Source organism: Hoplias malabaricus, unplaced genomic scaffold (assembly GCF_029633855.1).
Source record: "Hoplias malabaricus isolate fHopMal1 unplaced genomic scaffold, fHopMal1.hap1 scaffold_166, whole genome shotgun sequence".
NCBI classification, from domain to species: Eukaryota; Metazoa; Chordata; class Actinopteri; order Characiformes; family Erythrinidae; genus Hoplias; species Hoplias malabaricus.
In genome coordinates, this window is record NW_027100895.1 from 57,501 (window position 1) to 80,000 (window position 22,500).

Here is a 22,500-nt window from a genome sequence, read left to right on the forward strand (position 1 = left end):
TGTGTGGAACAGTGGAACTGTGTTCTCTGGAGTGATGTGGTTCCTCTGGTGTGTGGAACAGTGGAACTGTGTTCCCTGGAGTGATGGAGTTCCTCTGGTGTGTGGAACAGTGGAACTGTGTTCCCTGGAGTGATGGAGTTCCTCTGGTGTGTGGAACAGTGGAACTGTGTTCTCTGGAGTGATGAGGTTCCTCTGGTGTGTGGAACAGTGGAACTGTGTTCTCTGGAGTGATGGGGTTCCTCTGGTGTGTGGAACAGTGGAACTGTGTTCTCTGGAGTGATGGGGTTCCTCTGGTGTGTGGAACAGTGGAACTGTGTTCTCTGGAGTGATGGGGTTCCTCTGGTGTGTGGAACAGTGGAACTGTGTTCTCTGGAGTGATGGAGTTCCTCTGGTGTGTGGAACAGTGGAACTGTGTTCTCTGGAGTGATGGGGTTCCTCTGGTGTGTGGAACAGTGGAACTGTGTTCTCTGGAGTGATGGGGTTCCTCTGGTGTGTGGAACAGTGGAACTGTGTTCTCTGGAGTGATGGGGTTCCTCTGGTGTGTGGAACAGTGGAACTGTGTTCTCTGGAGTGATGGAGTTCCTCTGGTGTGTGGAACAGTGGAACTGTGTTCTCTGGAGTGATGGGGTTCCTCTGGTGTGTGGAACAGTGGAACTGTGTTCTCTGGAGTGATGGAGTTCCTCTGGTGTGTGGAACAGTGGAACTGTGTTCTCTGGAGTGATGGGGTTCCTCTGGTGTGTGGAACAGTGGAACTGTGTTCTCTGGAGTGATGGAGTTCCTCTGGTGTGTGGAACAGTGGAACTGTGTTCTCTGGAGTGATGGAGTTCACACTCCTGATTAACGTCTCTCAGGTCGGAGGGAACACTGACTCTGTCACAGGAGCAGCACTGTGGGGCTTCAGCACCTCATCTCCATCCGAGTGTGTGTGTGTGTGTGTGTGTGTGTGTGTGTGTGTGTGTAAATGAGGTATGAAATTGGTTGCTGAAAACGTCCATAAAAGAGTAACCAGCGTCTGGAGGTCAGGGGAAAGTTTAACACCAACAATCTGCATTAACACACACACACACTCATGCACACACACACACACACACACACACACACACACACACACACACAAAATGTATATATGAAATAATTATAAATTCAGATTTACTGAAATAAAGTCATGGTCAGTTTAGAAACAGAGGGCGAGAGAAAGAGTGAGAGAATGGAGAGAGAGAGAGAGAATGATGGATGGTGGAGAGGTGTAATCTCCTCTGGTCATCTGCGGCGGCTCATTTGTGTCAAACAGAGTCCAGGAGAGAAAATAAAGAAATGGAAAATAGAGGAGAGAAAAAAGAGAGAAAAGATGAAGTGATTTATATCTTTCTGTGAGAATAGGAAACGATGACTGCATCTCTCTCCCTCTGTCTCTCTCTCTCTCTGTATTAGGTTCTCATCCTCTTTCTTTCTCTTCACTCTGTCACTCTTCTCTTCTTTCTCTTTTCTCTTTCTCTCTCAGGCTCTGTTTTCTCTCCCTGTCTCACCATTCTCTCTCTCTCTCTCTCTCTCTCTCTCGCGCTCGTTCTGTGTGTAATAACTGTGTAACTACATTGTAAAGAGTGTGTATTAACATTGAATGTAAACCACAGGTTAATGTGCACACATCAGCGCAGGACTCGGAAAAATCAATCAATAAACAAACAATAACCAAACAATAAAAAACAATAAAGAAACATTAAGAAACCGGTGAAGAGAAGCTGAACGGAGGGTAAACGGAGGCGAAGCGGGTGTTTGTGTAAACAGACGAGCGCTCTGTGAGAAACTCGCTGACTCCCAGCGCTTTCACTGATTACGCCGCAATTCTGTAAACAAACTCTCATTAAACTCCCCCTCAGCCGGACCCCGCACAGCTTCACATCTCCACACTACACCGGTCTTAAGGAGGAACCGAGGAGTTTTACTGCAGTACATTCATCTGTCTTTATTACATTAGACAACAAGCTCGGATTTACTCATCAGCAGTTACATTCTCCTGTCTCCGTTCCACCTTAAATAAGGCAGCAGTTACATTCTCCTGTCTCCGTTCCACCTTAAATAAGGCAGCAGTTACATTCTCCTGTCTCTGTTTCACCTTAAATAAGGCAGCAGTTACATTCTCCTGTCTTCGTTCCACCTTAAATAAGGCAGCAGTTACATTCTCCTGTTTCCGTTCCACCTTAAATAAGGCAGCAGTTACATTCTCCTGTCTCCGTTCCACCTTAAACAAGGCAGCAGTTACATTCTCCTGTTTCCGTTCCACCTTAAATAAGGCAGCAGTTACATTCTCCTGTCTCCCTTCCACATTAAATAAGGCAGCAGTTACATTCTCCTGTCTCTGTTCCACTTTAAATACGGCAGCAGTTACATTCTCCTGTCTCTGTTCCACTTTAAATACGGCAGCAGTTACATTCTCCTGTCTCCGTTCCACCTTAAACAAGGCAGCAGTTACATTCTCCTGTTTCTGTTCCACATTAAATAAGGCAACAGTTACATTCTCCTGTCTCTGTTCCACTTTAAATACGGCAGCAGTTACATTCTCCTGTCTCCGTTCCACATTAAATAAGGCAGCAGTTACATTCTCCTGTCTCCGTTCCACCTTAAACAAGGCAGCAGTTACATTCTCCTGTCTCCGTTCCACATAAAATAAGGCAGCAGTTACATTCTCCTGTCTCCGTTCCACATTAAATAAGGCAGCAGTTACATTCTCCTGTCTCCGTTCCACCTTAAACAAGGCAGCAGTTACATTCTCCTGTTTCTGTTCCACCTTAAATAAGGCAACAGTTACATTCTCCTGTCTCCGTTCCACATTAAATAAGGCAGCAGTTACATTCTCCTGTCTCCGTTCCACATTAAATAAGGCAGCAGTTACATTCTCCTGTCTCCGTTCCACATTAAATAAGGCAGCAGTTACATTCTCCTGTCTCCGTTCCACCTTAAACAAGGCAGCAGTTACATTCTCCTGTCTCCGTTCCACATTAAATAAGGCAGCAGTTACATTCTCCTGTCTCCGTTCCACATTAAATAAGGCAGCAGTTACATTCTCCTGTCTCCGTTCCACCTTAAACAAGGCAGCAGTTACATTCTCCTGTTTCTGTTCCACCTTAAATAAGGCAACAGTTACATTCTCCTGTCTCCGTTCCACATTAAATAAGGCAGCAGTTACATTCTCCTGTCTCCGTTCCACATTAAACAAGGCAGCAGTTACATTCTCCTGTCTTCATTCCACCTTAAATAAGGCAGCAGTTACATTCTGCTGTTTCTGTTTCATCTTAAATAAGGCAGCAGTTACATTCTCCTGTCTCCGTTCCACCTTAAATAAGGCAGCAGTTACATTCTCCTGTCTCCGTTCCACATTAAATTGTGCAGCAATTGCTTTCTGTTTAAAAATGTGCTCCTGTTCCACCTTAAATGGTGAATTAGCCACATTGTGGTCAGTCTGGTACCTCAGGTCCACCTTAAATAACACATCAGTAGAGCTCTGGTGCCCACCTTCAGGTTAAATATATAACCACAGCCCAATTTAAGGTGGAATGACCAATTAAATGCAATTTCATCTAAAATACGATAATGAGGAAATCACTGGGAAGAAGGAGATGAGGAACATGTAATTCCGGGTCCGAGCTGAGGAGGGTCCAATGTTCCTGAAGAAGACGTTCTTCTGTGAGACGGAGACAGCAGAGAGTTCTATACGAGACGGGAACATTCTGTTTCGGGCCTGACCCGAGAGCAGCGGGGTATTATTCACCCTGCCACTCCAAATACTATTTTACTCACACCAGAGACTCCGGCTCCGACTCCGACTCGGATAGTGGACATCTGGAGTTCAGCCATCCATCTCCTTCAAACTGCTGCCAACCCCATCCCAGCTTTACCCCCTGAGCCCCCCGGGACCCCCACTACCTCCGCCTCAGAGCATCTCTGCTCTGTCTGCAGCGAGTCATCCGCACCTTCTCTGAAAATGGATCAGTTCTGGTTCTGGAGAGTGACCCTTAGGGAATTCTGGGAATCGTGGGACAGTCCTGACCTCCCATTATTTTTACACACGTTAATATATCAATTTAAATCACACATATAACATTTATAACACTGTTATAACACCGTTTCCGATAAATTGGCCAGTGAGTGTCAGTAGAGGGGGGTGTTTCTGATAAAGTGGCCAGTGAGTGTCAATAGAGGAGGGTGTTTCTGATAAAGTGGCCAGTGTGTGTCAGTAGAGGGGGGTGTTTCTGATAAAGTGGCCAGTGAGTGTCAGTAGAGGGGGGGTGTTTCTGATAAAGTGGCCAGTGAGTGTCAGTAGAGGGGGGGTGTTTCTGATAAAGTGGCCAGTGTGTGTCAGTAGAGGGGGGTGTTTCTGATAAAGTGGCCAGTGAGTGTCAGTAGAGGGGGGGTGTTTCTGATAAAGTGGCCAGTGAGTGTCAGTAGAGGGGGGGTGTTTCTGATAAAGTGGCCAGTGAGTGTCAGTAGAGGGGGGTGTTTCTGATAAAGTGGCCAGTGAGTGTCAGTAGAGGGGGGGTGTTTCTGATAAAGTGGCCAGTGAGTGTCAGTAGAGGGGGGTGTTTCTGATAAAGTGGCCAGTGAGTGTCAGTAGAGGGGGGTGTTTCTGATAAAGTGGCCAGTGAGTGTCAGTAGAGGGGGGTGTTTCTGATAAAGTGGCCAGTGAGTGTCAGTAGAGGGGGGGTGTTTCTGATAAAGTGGCCAGTGAGTGTCAGTAGAGGGGGGTGTTTCTGATAAAGTGGCCAGTGAGTGTCAGTAGAGGGGGGTGTTTCTGATAAAGTGGCCAGTGAGTGTCAGTAGAGGGAGGTGTTTCTGATAAAGAGGCCAGTGAGTGTCAGTAGAGGGGGGTGTTTCTGATAAAGAGGCCAGTGAGTGTCAGTAGAGGGGGATGTTTCTGATAAAGAGGCCAGTGAGTGTCAGTAGAGGGGGGGTGTTTCTGATAAAGAGGCCAGTGAGTGTCAGTGGGGGGGTATATGGGGAAATATAATAGTGAATTGTAGCTTTGTTTTTTCTCTCATAAATTACATCACAAACACTGAGCGCTTGAGCTAAATGCTCGGTCTCTGTTTCTTATTTTCAGCTGATTTTCCTTCTTTCCCTAGAGTCACAATGATTCATTGTGAGAAATAAAACCAGACACACACACACACACACACACACACAGATAAAAAACCCACAGAAACTGGTGTTAATGGGCTCTTTACGAGCGTCTGAAATGACCCGTGAAAGGAGCCTTATGTCACATCGTAAAAGTCGCGTCATCTTCGGAGCGGACACATATTTCCTCCGCTTTCATTGCCCTAGTTTTTCCCGCTAACTCTCAGCTCGGAGCGACGCTAGCGGCGGCACGTGAACAGCGGGAGTGTGATGGATGTTACTCGGACGTCTGTGTTATATTTAAAGGCCGGTGGATACTGCTTTGGGACGGCAATTAAAGACTTTTCCCGCTCCGATTCGCCAGAATCCTGCTCCACTTCCACATCAGAGCTGTGGTGATGAAGCTAGCGGCGCTAACCTCAAAATGTCAGATTGCTAACACAGCGCTAACACCACAGTCCCTGTACTGTCAGCAGTAAATGACCACACACGTCTGGACGGCACTAATGAACCTCTCTGCGCTGTCAAAACCCAGCACAATCTCCTCAGGCCCGCGGCCAGAATGTGGGGGGATCACAGAGCGGTAGCGAGGAAGCTAGCTGAAGATCAAAGAAACGCTACGACAAGAGGAGGTTAGCGCTATTTAAACTGCAGTGAAAGACAGAGGAGCACTAGGTGTCTGTAGTTCTGTGTCTGTAGTTCTGCACTGGAGCTAAGAGGCTAATGTTGCTAAGAAGAAGAGGACACTGCCTTTAAGCTTGGATTTAAGAGTCTTTAATTTTGAAAAAGTAAGAAAAAGCTGCAGCATACAACACCCAAATGAAACACCACAGAAATCCACCTAGCAAACAACCACCTAAAACACCATAGCAACCCCCCACACCCCCAGCAACTATTGACATACCTATAGCAATTAACTTAACATCCAACAAAAACTCCATAGCAACCCCACTAGCAAGCACCTAAAACATCATATAAACCCCCCTTGCAACTACATCGGATACCATAGCAACCATCTAAAACAAAATAGCAACCCCAAGCAGCCACATAGGGTAGTATAGCTACCACCCTAGCAACCACCTGAAATACCATAGTGGCCCACCTAGCAATCAAACAGGATAACAAACACACTAGCAACCATCTGCGGATCACAGTAATCATTCTAGCAACCATTTAACATACCATAGCAACCCCCCAGTAACCACCTGGAATACTAGCAACTGCCCAAAAAACCTGGGATAACAGCAAACATATTAACAACTATAATAAACATGCTAGCAACCACTTGATATACCATAGCAACCCCACCTTATAATCACATGAAATACCACTGCAACCCTACAAGCAGTCAACTAGGAAACTGTAGCATCAGCCACTTAGCACCCACCTGAAACACCATAGCAACCCCTTAACAACAACCTGGGATACTATAGAAACCCCTTAGCAACCACAGGAAATACCATAGCAGCCCACCTAGCAACAACTTGGGATACTATAGCACAACCTCCTGAAATATCATATCACCCCTCTAGCAACCACCTGGGATACCATAGCAGCCCCTCTAGCAACAGGACCTTCTAGCTGCCTGATGTGTAGAGATGCTAATCCTTGTGGTATAAGCTTCCAGAGCATGCTACATTAGCCTAGCTCCAGCACACTGAGAAAAAAACACGTCTGTGCTGATGGACTACGTCTGGATTTAAGGTGGAAATTATGTTGAGCTATGAGTTTCCTTTCACTGAAAACATGCTCAGGCAAAGTTCTCAGAGTCATTATGTGTTTTTACATTTCTCAGATGGTGTTTTGACCAGCGCAGCACAGATAGACGTGTCTGAAACTCCCCTTTTGTGTAATTACACCTCTCACCAAGTCTTTCATTATTCCTCCTCTCTGCGCGTTTTCCAGCCTCAGCAATTATTCGGGATAAAAACCCCAAAACGAATCCAGCAAAAAAAAAAAAAAAAAACCTCTACGGACGAGCGACTCCCACTCACAGACGACCCTCGGAGATAGGCAGAGAAAAGAAAACTGCTGTTACGCAACAAAATCAGCAGAATGCGAGGATCTGGCAACCCCGCGGCCCCCCGCCTGGCCCTCTGCTGCACATTAAAGCTTTGTCATTCCACCGCTTTTCTGTCGGAGCTGAATGTAAATGAATTCCATGTGTTTGGACTCATTCTGTGGGCGAGTCGATCCTGTCTCTGAGACCCTGTCGGTAATGATCTCGCTCGCTGAATTAAGCGCCGCCTTAAAACTCACCCCACACTTCTCTCACACAAACAACCAGCGATCTACCTTCACTGCTCCCCTCCACCTTAATAAACACACCTCACTGGCCACTTTATCAGAAACACCCCCAGTTACAGACTGTCCTCATTGGTCGGTCTTTGACCAGAAGACACGATATTTTTTATATTCTTCAGTACATCAGACAGCAACAAGTGTGTAGAAATGACTTCAAAATAAGAGTCTCATGATCCAGAACATGTCTTACCTGAGGTGATGGAGGCCAGCCGCAAGGCGTCTGAGTGCCGGACAGAAGGGAGAGGCTCGTACGGAGTCGACTCGTAGAACTCCTCACCTGGAACAACAACAACAACAGACACTAAGATGATGTTTATTCACCATCACCCACTCACTCTGCTTTTCCCTGCTCTACTGTCTCTACTGAACTCTACTGGACTCTACTGTCTCTACTGGACTCTACTGTCTCTACTGGACTCTACTGGACTCTACTGGTCTCTACTGTCTCTACTGAACTCTACTGGACTCTACTGTCTCTACTGGACTCTACTGGACTCTACTGTCTCTACTGGACTCTACTGGTCTCTACTGTCTCTACTGGACTCTACTGTCTCTACTGGATTCTACTGGTCTCTACTGGTCTCTACTGGACTCTACTGGTCTCTACTGGACTCTACTGGACTCTACTGTCTCTACTGGACTCTACTGGTCTCTACTGTCTCTACTGAACTCTACTGGACTCTACTGGACTCTACTGGACTCTACTGTCTCTACTGGACTCTACTGGTCTCTACTGTCTCTACTGGACTCTACTGTCTCTACTGGTCTCTACTGGTCTCTACTGGTCTCTACTGGACTCTACTGGACTCTACTGGTCTCTACTGACTCTACTGAACTCTACTGGACTCTACTGTCTCTACTGGACTCTACTGGACTCTACTGTCTCTACTGGACTCTACTGTCTCTACTGGACTCTACTGGACTCTACTGTCTCTACTGAACTCTACTGGACTCTACTGTCTCTACTGGACTCTACTGGACTCTACTGGACTCTACTGGTCTCTACTGTCTCTACTGAACTCTACTGAACTCTACTGTCTCTACTGGACTCTACTGGACTCTACTGGACTCTACTGTCTCTACTGGACTCTACTGGTCTCTACTGTCTCTACTGAACTCTACTGGACTCTACTGTCTCTACTGGACTCTACTGGACTCTACTGTCTCTACTGGTCTCTACTGTCTCTACTGGACTCTACTGTCTATACTGGACTCTACTGGACTCTACTGGACTCTACTGTCTCTACTGGACTCTACTGTCTCTACTGGACTCTACTGGACTCTACTGTCTCTACTGAACTCTACTGGACTCTACTGGACTCTACTGGACTCTACTGGTCTCTACTGTCTCTACTGAACTCTACTGGACTCTACTGTCTCTACTGGACTCTACTGGTCTCTACTGTCTCTACTGGACTCTACTGGACTCTACTGGTCTCTACTGGTCTCTACTGGACTCTAATGGACTCTAATAGACTCTAATGGACTCTACTGTCTCTACTGGACTCTACTGTCTCTACTGGACTCTACTGGACTCTACTGTCTCTACTGAACTCTACTGGACTCTACTGGACTCTACTGTCTCTACTGAACTCTACTGGACTCTACTGGACTCTACTGGACTCTACTGTCTCTACTGGACTCTACTGGACTCTACTGGTCTCTACTGGTCTCTACTGGACTCTAATGGACTCTAATGGACTCTAATGGACTCTACTGTCTCTACTGGACTCTACTGTCTCTACTGGTCTCTACTGGACTCTAATAGACTCTAATGGACTCTACTGTCTCTACTGGACTCTACTGTCTCTACTGGACTCTACTGGACTCTACTGGACTCTACTGTCTCTACTGAACTCTACTGGACTCTACTGGACTCTACTGTCTCTACTGAACTCTACTGGACTCTACTGTCTCTACTGGACTCTACTGGTCTCTACTGTCTCTACTGAACTCTACTGGACTCTACTGGACTCTACTGGTCTCTACTGTCTCTACTGAACTCTACTGAACTCTACTGTCTCTACTGGACTCTACTGGTCTCTACTGTCTCTACTGAACTCTACTGGACTCTACTGTCTCTACTGGACTCTACTGGACTGTACTGTCTCCACTGGACCCTACTGGACCCTACTGGACTCTACTGGACTCTACTGGTCTCTACTGTCTCTACTGGACTCTACTGGACTCTACTGGTCTCTACTGTCTCTACTGAACTCTACTGGACTCTACTGTCTCTACTGGACTCTACTGGACTGTACTGTCTCCACTGGACCCTACTGGACCCTACTGGTCTCTACTCTCTCTACTGCACTCTACTGGACTTGTCTGGACTCTACTGGACTCTACTGGACTTTTACGAGCTGCCGTCGTGAGTCGGATAAAAACAAACGTGATCTCTGCTGCAGCTGGAGATTTTACAGATGGAGAGTTGGTGCTGGTCGTCTGTGTTGCGTGGCGTAGAGTGACGACTCTCTCTGGACAATCAGTGCTCTGCAAGGTTTACACGCCACGGTTTAGTCCCTACTCGGATGTCCCCATGTAATTTGGGTATAGAATGTTAGGATTTTTGGAGAGATAAACTGTGTGTGTGTGTGTGTGTGTGTGTGTGTGTGTGTGTGTGTACAGTAAAGAAATAGTCCTCACTTCACCAATCAGCCATCTGCAACATCATGACTGACACATCTCTCGGCCAATCGCGTTCAGGGTCCAGTTTAAGTCCGTGTCCAGCCCCAAACGTAGCTGAACAGAGGGCTGTTCTGAGTCCTGGTTCCTCCCTGTGGTTCTACCTCATGGTGCTAGAACCCGGAGTGACGTGAAAATTGCTGAAATAAACCTAAAAAGAGCGGGTCTGTGTTTGTGATGTCACTTCCTCAGAGACTCCACTGCGGGGTCAGGAGACTGTGGCATTTTGTGGAAAAGGCACTTTTCAGCCTCCTGCGGTTCTTTAATGGAGAGAACCCTTCTTTATTCTATCGTTCTTTTCCTCTCTGTGAACGAGTGCAGTGTCTCTGTGTGTTTCTGTCTGAGTGTGTTTCTCTCAGAGTGACACTAAAGCAGTGTGTGATTATTCCACCTCACACACACACACACACTCACACAGAGAGAGAGAGAGAGAGAGAGAGAGAGAGGGAGAGAGAGAGATAAAGAGAGAGGGAGAGAGAATGAAAGAGAGGGAGAGAGAGGGAGAGAGATAAAGAGAGGGAGAGAGATAAAGAGAGAGAGGGAGAGAGATAAAGAGAGAGAGAGAGAGAGAGAGAGAGAGAGAGGGAGAGAGAGAGAGAGAAAGAGAGGGAGAGAGAAAGAGAGAAAGAGAGGGAGAGAGAAAGAGAGAGAGAGAGAGAGACAGAGAGAGGGAGAGAGAGAGAGAGAGAGCAAATCTGAAAACTATAACCGAGGGAAGAAAAAGAGAGAGAAAGTGAAAAGTTAGAGAATAAAAGACATGGAGAGAGAGAGAGAGAGAGAGAACTTGTGGCTCCCTGTAGTCTCAGGTAATAGTCTGTCTCTGCAGATGACCATCACAGTTCACTTCCCACTGCGATGATTGGAAGCGAAAGGATGGAAAAAGATGAAGGAGTGAGTGAGAGAGAGAGAGGGAGGGAGGGAGAGAGAAACAGATTGAAAGAGAGGTAGAGGGCTTTCAGATTGAAATGTCACAGTGGAGAGGAAGCCGCATGCTAATACACACGCTCTCAGTGCGGTTAATAAACGTCCATCACAGCGCCCTCACGCAGAGAGAGGGGCGTACGCCATCATCCACTCTCTCAGCCACCAGCGGAAAACAGAGCGCTCTCTCTCTCCATCTTCACCTTCATCAGAAACACCCCCCCTCTACTGACACTCACTGGCCACTTTATCAGAAACACCCCCTCTACTGACACACACTGGCCACTTTATCAGAAACACCCCCCTCTACTGACACTCACTGGCCACTTTATCAGAAACACCCCCCCTCTACTGACACTCACTGGCCACTTTATCAGAAACACCCCCCTCTACTGACACTCACTGGCCACTTTATCAGAAACACCCCCCTCTACTGACACTCACTGGCCACTTTATCAGAAACACCCCCCTCTACTGACACTCACTGGCCACTTTATCAGAAACACCCCCCCTCTACTGACACTCACTGGCCACTTTATCAGAAACACCCCCCTCTACTGACACTCACTGGCCACTTTATCAGAAACACCCCCCTCTACTGACACTCACTGGCCACTTTATCAGAAACACCCCCCCCCCCCCACTGACACTCACTGGCCACTTTATCAGAAACACCCCCCTCTACTGACACTCACTGGCCACTTTATCAGAAACACCCCCCTTCTACTGACACTCACTGGCCACTTTATCAGAAACACCCCACTCTACTGACACTCACTGGCCACTTTATCAGAAACACACCCCCTCTACTGACACTCACTGGCCACTTTATCAGAAACACCCAGAACTCTGGACCCTGGAGCTGCATTAAATCAACATAATTAACACTGTATTTGATAAAGGTTTGTTTTGTTGGTGAAAGTCATTGATTGCACCATTAATGGACAGGTCCCTGTTATTACTCCTTTCTCAGCTTAATGTTTCCCCCTCGTTTTCCTTTCCTTGCAGTGTTATGATTATGGATCTGTGCGCTGACCCCTGCTGGACCGTGATTGTAATTTCCAGAAATGCCGTTATAGCCCAGACACTGCTTTATTATTATACACTCGTCCAATCATTTACAGCCTGACGGCACCCCCAAACGATGCACAGAATTACCCTCTGAGCCCGGGTCGATATTGGACCCTCCACTGGTTCTGAAAGCGGGGGTTTTGGTGACCTTTGGCTCATATGCAGCTACTCCAGAGCATCCATTTTGTTGCCCTATGCTTTCCTATGGACATCAGAACTGCCAGCTGCAGTCAGCCACAAGATTAAAACCACTGCAGGGAATATCAGTCTATCTGTTGTGGGCGGTTTTAATCTTGTGGCTGATGGCCACAAACCAAACACGTTTAAAATGTCCTCTTCTGCTTCTGAGGTGAAAAGACATAAAAGTAAAGGGGAAGCGTCACCCGCAGTGAGGAGAGCTCCCTCCTGGTGGAAGACGAGAAGGAGCCGCTGACTTTGACGGATGTTTAGAGAAAGACTGAGTCGACACAGAGGAACAGTCGGAGTGAAGGAAGGAAGGAAGGAAGATAAGAAAACGAAAGAGAATTAAAAAAAGGGAAACGAATACGAGCGCTTTCCACAACAACGAACCAGGTCTGATTCAGTGAAATCATCTCACATTTCTCATCCTGAGACTCTACAAATATCACAGCACTGCTCACCATTTCTGAGGCATTATGTTCAAATCTCTTCAGCGCATGTTCACATTAACGTGTTCATCTGGAGCCCACCAACCCATACACAGTGAAACAAGACCCCAGTCAGTTCTCTGTGCACTGCCTGAGTCAGAAACACGGGGTAAAACGAGTCGTTCTGATTCTGCTCCGCTTCTGACGTCAAGTGCAGAGACTTTAGAATGGCCCCGCCCCCTCGTCTGAGTCTGTCCAATCACAGCGCTGGACCCGTGTTTATGTGAGAGCGCCGAGACGAGGTTAAACTCAGCAAAACAGACACAACGAGCGCGGAGAAATAAGAGCACTGAGTAAAAACGGAGAAGAAAGAGAACAGAGTGAAAACGGCTAAAAACCAGAGCTTCTGCTCCTCGCTCCTCACTGCTGTGCGCTCGGGGTCGGGGTGAACAGCGAGCGGCTCATTATCATTTAAAGGAACAGGTGCTGAAAGCGGGCGTTCTGAACAGGGGAAGTGCTTGATAACTTTCTAGATACTAACCATACAGCAACACCCTAGCGATTAAATCCCAGAGTAGAGTAGAGTCCACAGAGAGCCTCAGTCTGTAACGAAGCGTATAAAGAAGGAGGAACATGGACGGCTATTAAGTAACAGTAAGACATGTATGAGTTCATGGGGGGTGCTGGGGGGCTGCTGTGGTGGGTGTGAGTTAATGAGCCCACAGCAGGAAGCTCTGAGAATGTGAATGAGCCGAGCGCTCTTGATCCTTGTTACGGTCCTGAATCACGCTCGCTGTAATAAGGCGAGGTTTGTGTTCAGAACCAAAAAGCAGTTCGTACACAAAGCCAGAGACCACAGCAATTACCCATCATGCACCAGTGGAGCGGCGAGGGAGGCTCCGTTTTAGACGAGCGCTGGGAGCTCGCCTCAATTGTGTCTCATTAACATAATTTGTCTGTGAGTCCTCCTCGGAGCTCAGATGCGTTCAGATGGAGGGAATAAAGGGGAAAAGAAGGAAAAACACGGATCAGGTCCCGGGATCTAATATCTCTCTCTCTCTGGGAGACGACTGTGGGAACATTAGAAGATTATTCAAGCTGCTTTGAGTAAGGCTGCTTTTGCCCCTGTGTAAACAGCCCCTGTTCAGAACGCACCTGTTCCTTTAAATGATAATGAGCCGCTCGCTGTTCACCCCGACCCCGAGCGCACAGCAGTGAGGAGCGAGGAGCAGAAGCTCTGGATTTTAGCCGTTTTCACTCTGTTCTCTTTCTTCTCCGTTTTTACTCAGTGCTCCATTTTAACTCATTTGCTGAGTTTAACCTCGTCTTTGCGCTCTCACATAAACACGGGTCCAGCGCTGTGATTGGACAGACTCAGACGAGGGGGCGGGGCCATTCTAAAGTCTCTGCACTTGACGTCAGAAGCGGAGCAGAATCAGAACGACTCGTTTTACCCCGTGTTTCTGACTCAGGCAGCGCTCAGAGAACTGACTGGGGTCTTGTTTCACAGTGTGTGGGTTGGTGGGCTCCAGATGAACAAGAACAACCGATTTCCTCTTAATGTCTCCTCTAACTCTACCCTGGCTGCTGTAGGAGACGTGGGAGCAGTCGATATCTGTCGGGGAAGCGGAGTCACGGCTCGGGGAACTGATCTACGGCCCGTGGAACAGAGGAGAGTCTAAAATCAAAGTTGAACAAGCCGCTCGTTTTCCTTGATTTATTCCAAAAGCAGCCTCACTTTCCTTCACGCTGCATTTCTCCTGGTTGTCTCGCCTCGGCTGCGTCCGATCTCGATTTATCCGGAAAATCAGACTCTAGGGAAGCAGCAGTGTTGTAACTGTGTAGAGCAGGCGCCGTACTGGGGACCTCCTCGTTACTCAAACACAGCACAAATAAGAACTGTGATATTTACATTGTTTTATTATTGTTTCTGTCGACACTTACTCTCATTTAGACTTAAATAAGTGTGGACTCCTCACTCATTTATCCATGTCACGTTTGTAAACAGAGCTCTGTTCATCTGTATCAGTCAGTAGAGGAGCTCAGGCCGTGTCCTAAAGTAGTGCCATGCTCCCTACATAGTGCACATCACAGAAAATTCATTCATTCATTCATTGTCTGTAACCCTTATCCAGTTCAGGGTCGCAGTGGGTCCAGAGCCTACCTGGAATCATTGGGCGCAAGGCAGGAACACACCCTGGAGGGGGCGCCAGTCCTTCACAGGGCAACACAGACACACACACATGCACTCACACACACACCTACGGACACTTTTGAGTCGCCAATCCACCTAGCAACGTGTGTTTTTGGAGCGTGGGAGGAAACCGGAGCACCCGGAGGAAACCCACGTAGACACAGGGAGAACACACCACACTCCTCACAGACAGTCACCCAGAGGAAACCCACGCAGACACAGAGAGAACACACCACACTCCTCACAGACAGTCACCCGGAGGAAACCCACGTAGACACAGGGAGAACACACCACACTCCTCACAGACAGTCACCCAGAGGAAACCCACGCAGACACAGAGAGAACACACCACACTCCTCACAGACAGTCACCCGGAGGAAACCCACGCAGACACAGGGAGAACACACCACACTCCTCACAGACAGTCACCCAGAGGAAACCCACGCAGACACAGAGAGAACACACCACACTCCTCACAGACAGTCACCCGGAGGAAACCCACGCAGACACAGAGAGAACACACCACACTCCTCACAGACAGTCACCCAGAGGAAACCCACGCAGACACAGAGAGAACACACCACACTCCTCACAGACAGTCACCTGGAGGAAACCCACGCAGACACAGGGAGAACACACCACACTCCTCACAGACAGTCACCTGGAGGAAACCCACGCAGACACAGGGAGAACACACCACACTCCTCACAGACAGTCACCCAGAGGAAACCCACGCAGACACAGAGAGAACACACCACACTCCTCACAGACAGTCACCCGGAGGAAACCCACGCAGACACAGGGAGAACACACCACACTCCTCACAGACAGTCACCCAGAGGAAACCCACGCAGACACAGAGAGAACACACCACACTCCTCACAGACAGTCACCCAGAGGAAACCCACGCAGACACAGAGAGAACACACCACACTCCTCACAGACAGTCTCCTGGAGCGGGACTCAAACCCACAACCTCCAGGCCCCTGGAGCTCTGTGACTGCGACACTACCTGCTGCTCCACCGTGCTGCCCATCACAGAAAATAAAACTAATAACACTGCACCCAAACTGTAACAAGACATTATTCCACAGAGAAACATGACACTTACAGTTCATTAAAAAATATTTTTGACGTATAGCGCCTCGGCTTCACTGCGACATGGAAATCTCTCACTGATCTCTCCCACTTTCAGACGAGGAGAACTACTTTATTAAACTTTAACCCAAACCAGAGGAATACTCTCAGACAGAGAGTCGTTATAAAACATTATCCTCCAGGAGTCTGTTCACTCTCAGAGCGCAGGGACAGCGGGGTCTGATTATTCACCTGTAAACAGTGAGAAGAGAGTGAGACGGAGGAGTATGGGGCTGGTGTCTGTCGTGTCTCACACACTACAACAACACAGCAGTGAAATAACATGATGACTGAGGCTTGTGTGTGATCTGTGTGTGAATAACTCATTAGATCGTATGGTGAAAATGCTAATATGGCTAACAGAGGGAAACGTTTTTTTCTCCTCATGCTCCACTGTGGGATGCTTTACCCCCCGTCAGAGACAGGCGGTGGGCTCCTGCCTTTCTGAGTGCAGGGGACCCGCTCCATGGAGCCTAAACTGTTCTTTCAGGGGCGACAAAGCCACTCGGTTCTTCGTCTCAGATGAGCTGTATTTACAGAAAAAAATGTAGACAAAGTAAATATTGACTTTGGTAAGTGTTGTTCATATCTGGGTGAAAATGGTAAAAAATGTGAATGCACCTTTAATTATTTTATAAATGTAAGCGGCCAAATAAATGTTTACACAGGCTTTCGGGTGGTATTCAGTCTTTTAAGTTGAGAGTGTATCATCAGAGTGAATTGGAGTGACCTCCACAGGCTGCTGTGGGCTGCAGATTGACTCTATGTGTGTGTGTGTCTCTCTCTCTGTGTGTGTGTGTGTGTGTTATTGAATGCTCTGCTGTGTGCGGTCTTGCTGAGCCTCTGCACTTTTCCTCACGCCGCCGAGGGCTTATTAGAGTCTGCTCTCTCTCTCTCTCTCTCTCTCTCTCTCTCGCATCTTCCTTCAGCATGTGTGTGTGTGTGTGTGTGTGTGTGTACAGGACTGCAGCGCTGTTCACACAAGGCCGTCTCAGCTACTTCAGTCTGAGCTGCTGTAATCTTGGCGTAACACAACGTGCCACGTGTGTGTTTCTGTTGATTTCCTCGCAGTAATCTCCACTGAATGAAGCGAGAGGCTCTGAGCAGCTGCACATGAGCCCAGGCCCCAGGGCACACAGGGGCTGCACGTTCACACAGGAGCCATCAAATCCTCACAGGAATGTTCCAACGTTTAGTGCACAGCCTTCAGAGTACAGTACAGAGCAGAGACTGCACTGCTCCACTCATTCACTCAGTTACCCATTCACTCCTTCACACATTCATGCAGTTACTCCTACACTGCTTCACTCATTCACTGCTTCACTCATCCACTCCTTCACTCATTCACCCAGTCCACTTCATTCTATGCTGATTCACACATTCATCCTTCACTATTTCACTCCTACACTCATTAATTCTTTTCTTCAATAATCCCTCACTCATTCATCCCTCTGTTTGTTTATTAACATCCAACTGTTTGCTTATTAACATCCCATCGTTGGTTTATTAACATCCCACTGTTTGTTTATTAACATCTTTCCATTTGTTTATTAACATCCCACCGTTAGTTTAACTTCCCTGTGTTTGTTTATTAACATCTTTCCATTTGTTTATTAACATCCCTCCATTAGTTTAACTTCCCTGTGTTTGTTTATTAACATCTTTCCATTTGTTTATTAACATCCCTCCATTAGTTTAACTTCCCTGTGTTTGTTTATTAACATCCTTCCATTTGTTTATTAACATCCCACCGTTAGTTTAACTTCCCTGTGTTTGTTTATTAACATCCCACTGTTTGTTTATTAACATCCTTTCGTTAGTTTATTAACATCCCTCTGTTAGTTTAACTTCCCTGTGTTTGTTTATTAACATCCTTCCATTTGTTTATTAACATCCCTCTGTTAGTTTAACTTCCCTGTGTTTGTTTATTAACATCTTTCCATTTGTTTATTAACATCCCACCGTTAGTTTAACTTCCCTGTGTTTGTTTATTAACATCCCACTGTTTGTTTATTAACATCCTTTCGTTAGTTTAACTTCCCTGTGTTTGTTTATTAACATCCTTCCATTTGTTTATTAACATCCCTCCGTTAGTTTAACTTCCCTGTGTTTGTTTATTAATATCCTTCCGTTTGTTTATTAACATCCTTTCGTTAGTTTATTAACATCCCTCTGTTAGTTTAACTTCCCTGTGTTTGTTTATTAACATCCTTCCATTTGTTTATTAAGATCCCTCTGTTAGTTTAACTTCCCTGTGTTTGTTTATTAACATCCTTCCATTTGTTTATTAACATCCCTCCGTTAGTTTAACTTCCCTGTGTTTGTTTATTAATATCCTTCCGTTTGTTTATTAACATCCTTTCGTTAGTTTATTAACATCCCTCTGTTAGTTTAACTTCCCTGTGTTTGTTTATTAACATCCTTCCATTTGTTTATTAACATCCCTCCATTAGTTTAACTTCCTTGTGTTTGTTTATTAACATCCTTTCGTTAGTTTATTAACATCCCTCTGTTAGTTTAACTTCCCTGTGTTTGTTTATTAACATCTTTCCATTTGTTTATTAACATCCCACTGTTAGTTTAACTTCCCTGTGTTTGTTTATTAACATCCCACTGTTTGTTTATTAACATCCTTTCGTTAGTTTATTAACATCCCTCTGTTAGTTTAACTTCCCTGTGTTTGTTTATTAACATCCTTCCATTTGTTTATTAACATCCCTCCATTAGTTTAACTTCCTTGTGTTTGTTTATTAACATCCTTTCGTTAGTTTATTAAGATCCCTCTGTTAGTTTAACTTCCCTGTGTTTGTTTATTAACATCCCACCGTTAGTTTAACTTCCCTGTGTTTGTTTATTAACATCCCACTCTTTGTTTATTAACATCCTTTCGTTAGTTTATTAACATCCCTCTGTTAGTTTAACTTCCCTGTGTTTGTTTATTAATATCCTTCCGTTTGTTTATTAACATCCTTTCGTTAGTTTATTAACATCCCTCTGTTAGTTTAACTTCCCTGTGTTTGTTTATTAACATCCTTCCATTTGTTTATTAACATCCCTCCATTAGTTTAACTTCCTTGTGTTTGTTTATTACATCCTTTCGTTAGTTTATTAACATCCCTCTGTTAGTTTAACTTCCCTGTGTTTGTTTATTAACATCTTTCCATTTGTTTATTAACATCCCACCGTTAGTTTAACTTCCCTGTGTTTGTTTATTAACATCCACTGTTTGTTTATTAACATCCTTTCGTTAGTTTATTAACATCCCTCTGTTAGTTTAACTTCCCTGTGTTTGTTTATTAACATCCTTCCATTTGTTTATTAACATCCCTCCATTAGTTTAACTTCCTTCCGTTTGTTTATTAACATCCTTTCGTTAGTTTATTAACATCCCTCTGTTAGTTTAACTTCCCTGTGTTTGTTTATTAACATCCCACCGTTAGTTTAACTTCCCTGTGTTTGTTTATTAACATCCCAATGTTTGTTTATTAACATCCTTTCGTTAGTTTATAAACATCCCTCTGTTAGTTTAACTTCCCTGTGTTTGTTTATTATCATCCTTCCATTTGTTTATTAACATCCCTCCATTAGTTTAACTTCCTTGTGTTTGTTTATTAACATCCTTCCGTTTGTTTATTAACATCCCACCGTTTGATATTTTACATTCCTCTGTTAGTTTAACTTCCCTGTGTTTGTTTATTAACATCCTTCCATTTGTTTATTAACATCCCACCGTTTTTTTATTAACATCCTCCGTTAGTTTAACTTCCCTGTGTTTGTTTATTAATATCCTTCCGTTTGTTTATTAACATCCCTCCATTAGTTTAACTTCCTTGTGTTTGTTTCATTAAACATCCTTCCATTTGTTTATTAACATCCCACCATTAGTTTAACTTCCCTGTGTTTGTTTATTAACATCCTTCCGTTTGTTTATTAACATCCCACCGTTTGTTTATTTACATTCCTCTGTTAGTTTAACTTCCCTGTGTTTGTTTATTAACATCCTTCCATTTGTTTATTAACATCACACCGTTTGTTTATTAACATCCCTCCGTTAGTTTAACTTCCCTGTGTTTGTTTATTAATATCCTTTTGTTTGTTTATTAACATCCCTCCATTAGTTTAACTTCCTTGTGTTTGTTTATTAACATCCTTCCGCTTGTTTATTAACATCCCACCATTAGTTTAACTTCCTTGTGTTTGTTTATTAACATCCCACCGTTTGTTTATTAACATCCCTCCGTTAGTTTAACTTCCCTGTGTTTGTTTATTAACATCCTTCCTTTTGTTTATTAACATCCCTCCATTAGTTTAACTTTCTTGTGTTTGTTTATTAACGTCCTTCCATTTGTTTATTAACATCCCTCCATTAGTTTAACTTCCTTGTGTTTGTTTATTAACATCCTTCCGTTTGTTTATTAACATCCCTCCATTAGTTTAACTTTCTTGTGTTTGTTTATTAACATCCTTCCATTTGTTTATTAACATCCCTCCATTAGTTTAACTTTCTTGTGTTTGTTTATTAACATCCTTCCATTTGTTTATTAACATCCCACCGTTTGTTTATTTACATTCCTCTGTTAGTTTAACTTCCCTGTGTTTGTTTATTAACATCCTTCCATTTGTTTATTAACATCCCTCCATTAGTTTAACTTCCTTGTGTTTGTTTATTAACATCCTTCCTTTTGTTTATTAACATCCCTCCATTAGTTTAACTTTCTTGTGTTTGTTTATTAACATCCTTCCGTTTGTTTATTAACATCCCTCCATTAGTTTAACTTTCTTGTGTTTGTTTATTAACATCCTTCCATTTGTTTATTAACATCCCACCGTTTGTTTATTTACATTCCTCTGTTAGTTTAACTTCCCTGTGTTTGTTTATTAACATCCTTCCATTTGTTTATTAACATCCCTCCATTAGTTTAACTTCCTTCCGTTTGTTTATTAACATCCTTTCGTTAGTTTATTAACATCCCTCTGTTAGTTTAACTTCCCTGTGTTTGTTTATTAACATCCCACCGTTAGTTTAACTTCCCTGTGTTTGTTTATTAACATCCTTCCATTTGTTTATTAACATCCCTCCATTAGTTTAACTTCCTTGTGTTTGTTTATTAACATCCTTCCGTTTGTTTATTAACATCCCACCGTTTGATATTTTACATTCCTCTGTTAGTTTAACTTCCCTGTGTTTGTTTATTAACATCCTTCCATTTGTTTATTAACATCCCACCGTTTTTTTATTAACATCCCTCCGTTAGTTTAACTTCCCTGTGTTTGTTTATTAATATCCTTCCGTTTGTTTATTAACATCCCTCCATTAGTTTAACTTCCTTGTGTTTGTTTATTAACATCCTTCCATTTGTTTATTAACATCCCACCATTAGTTTAACTTCCCTGTGTTTGTTTATTAACATCCTTCCGTTTGTTTATTAACATCCCACCGTTTGTTTATTTACATTCCTCTGTTAGTTTAACTTCCCTGTGTTTGTTTATTAACATCCTTCCATTTGTTTATTAACATCACACCGTTTGTTTATTAACATCCCTCCGTTAGTTTAACTTCCCTGTGTTTGTTTATTAATATCCTTTTGTTTGTTTATTAACATCCCTCCATTAGTTTAACTTCCTTGTGTTTGTTTATTAACATCCTTCCGCTTGTTTATTAACATCCCACCATTAGTTTAACTTCCTTGTGTTTGTTTATTAACATCCCACCGTTTGTTTATTAACATCCCTCCGTTAGTTTAACTTCCCTGTGTTTGTTTATTAACATCCTTCCTTTTGTTTATTAACATCCCTCCATTAGTTTAACTTTCTTGTGTTTGTTTATTAACGTCCTTCCATTTGTTTATTAACATCCCTCCATTAGTTTAACTTCCTTGTGTTTGTTTATTAACATCCTTCCGTTTGTTTATTAACATCCCTCCATTAGTTTAACTTTCTTGTGTTTGTTTATTAACATCCTTCCATTTGTTTATTAACATCCCTCCATTAGTTTAACTTTCTTGTGTTTGTTTATTAACATCCTTCCATTTGTTTATTAACATCCCACCGTTTGTTTATTTACATTCCTCTGTTAGTTTAACTTCCCTGTGTTTGTTTATTAACATCCTTCCATTTGTTTATTAAAATCCCTCCATTAGTTTAACTTCCTTGTGTTTGTTTATTAACATCCTTCCTTTTGTTTATTAACATCCCTCCATTAGTTTAACTTTCTTGTGTTTGTTTATTAACATCCTTCCGTTTGTTTATTAACATCCCTCCATTAGTTTAACTTTCTTGTGTTTGTTTATTAACATCCTTCCATTTGTTTATTAACATCCCTCCATTAGTTTAACTTCCTTGTGTTTGTTTATTAACATCCTTCCTTTTGTTTATTAACATCCCTCCATTAGTTTAACTTTCTTGTGTTTGTTTATTAACATCCTTCCGTTTGTTTATTAACATCCCACCATTAGTTTAACTTCCCTG

The 22,500-nt window shown here is 44.1% G+C and overlaps 1 pseudogene; it reads right to left on the minus strand.

Moving 5' to 3' along the window:
* The window catches only part of LOC136682341 (GDNF family receptor alpha-2-like), a 57,370-nt pseudogene that overhangs the window by 26,061 nt on the left and 8,809 nt on the right, over window positions 1-22,500 (minus strand).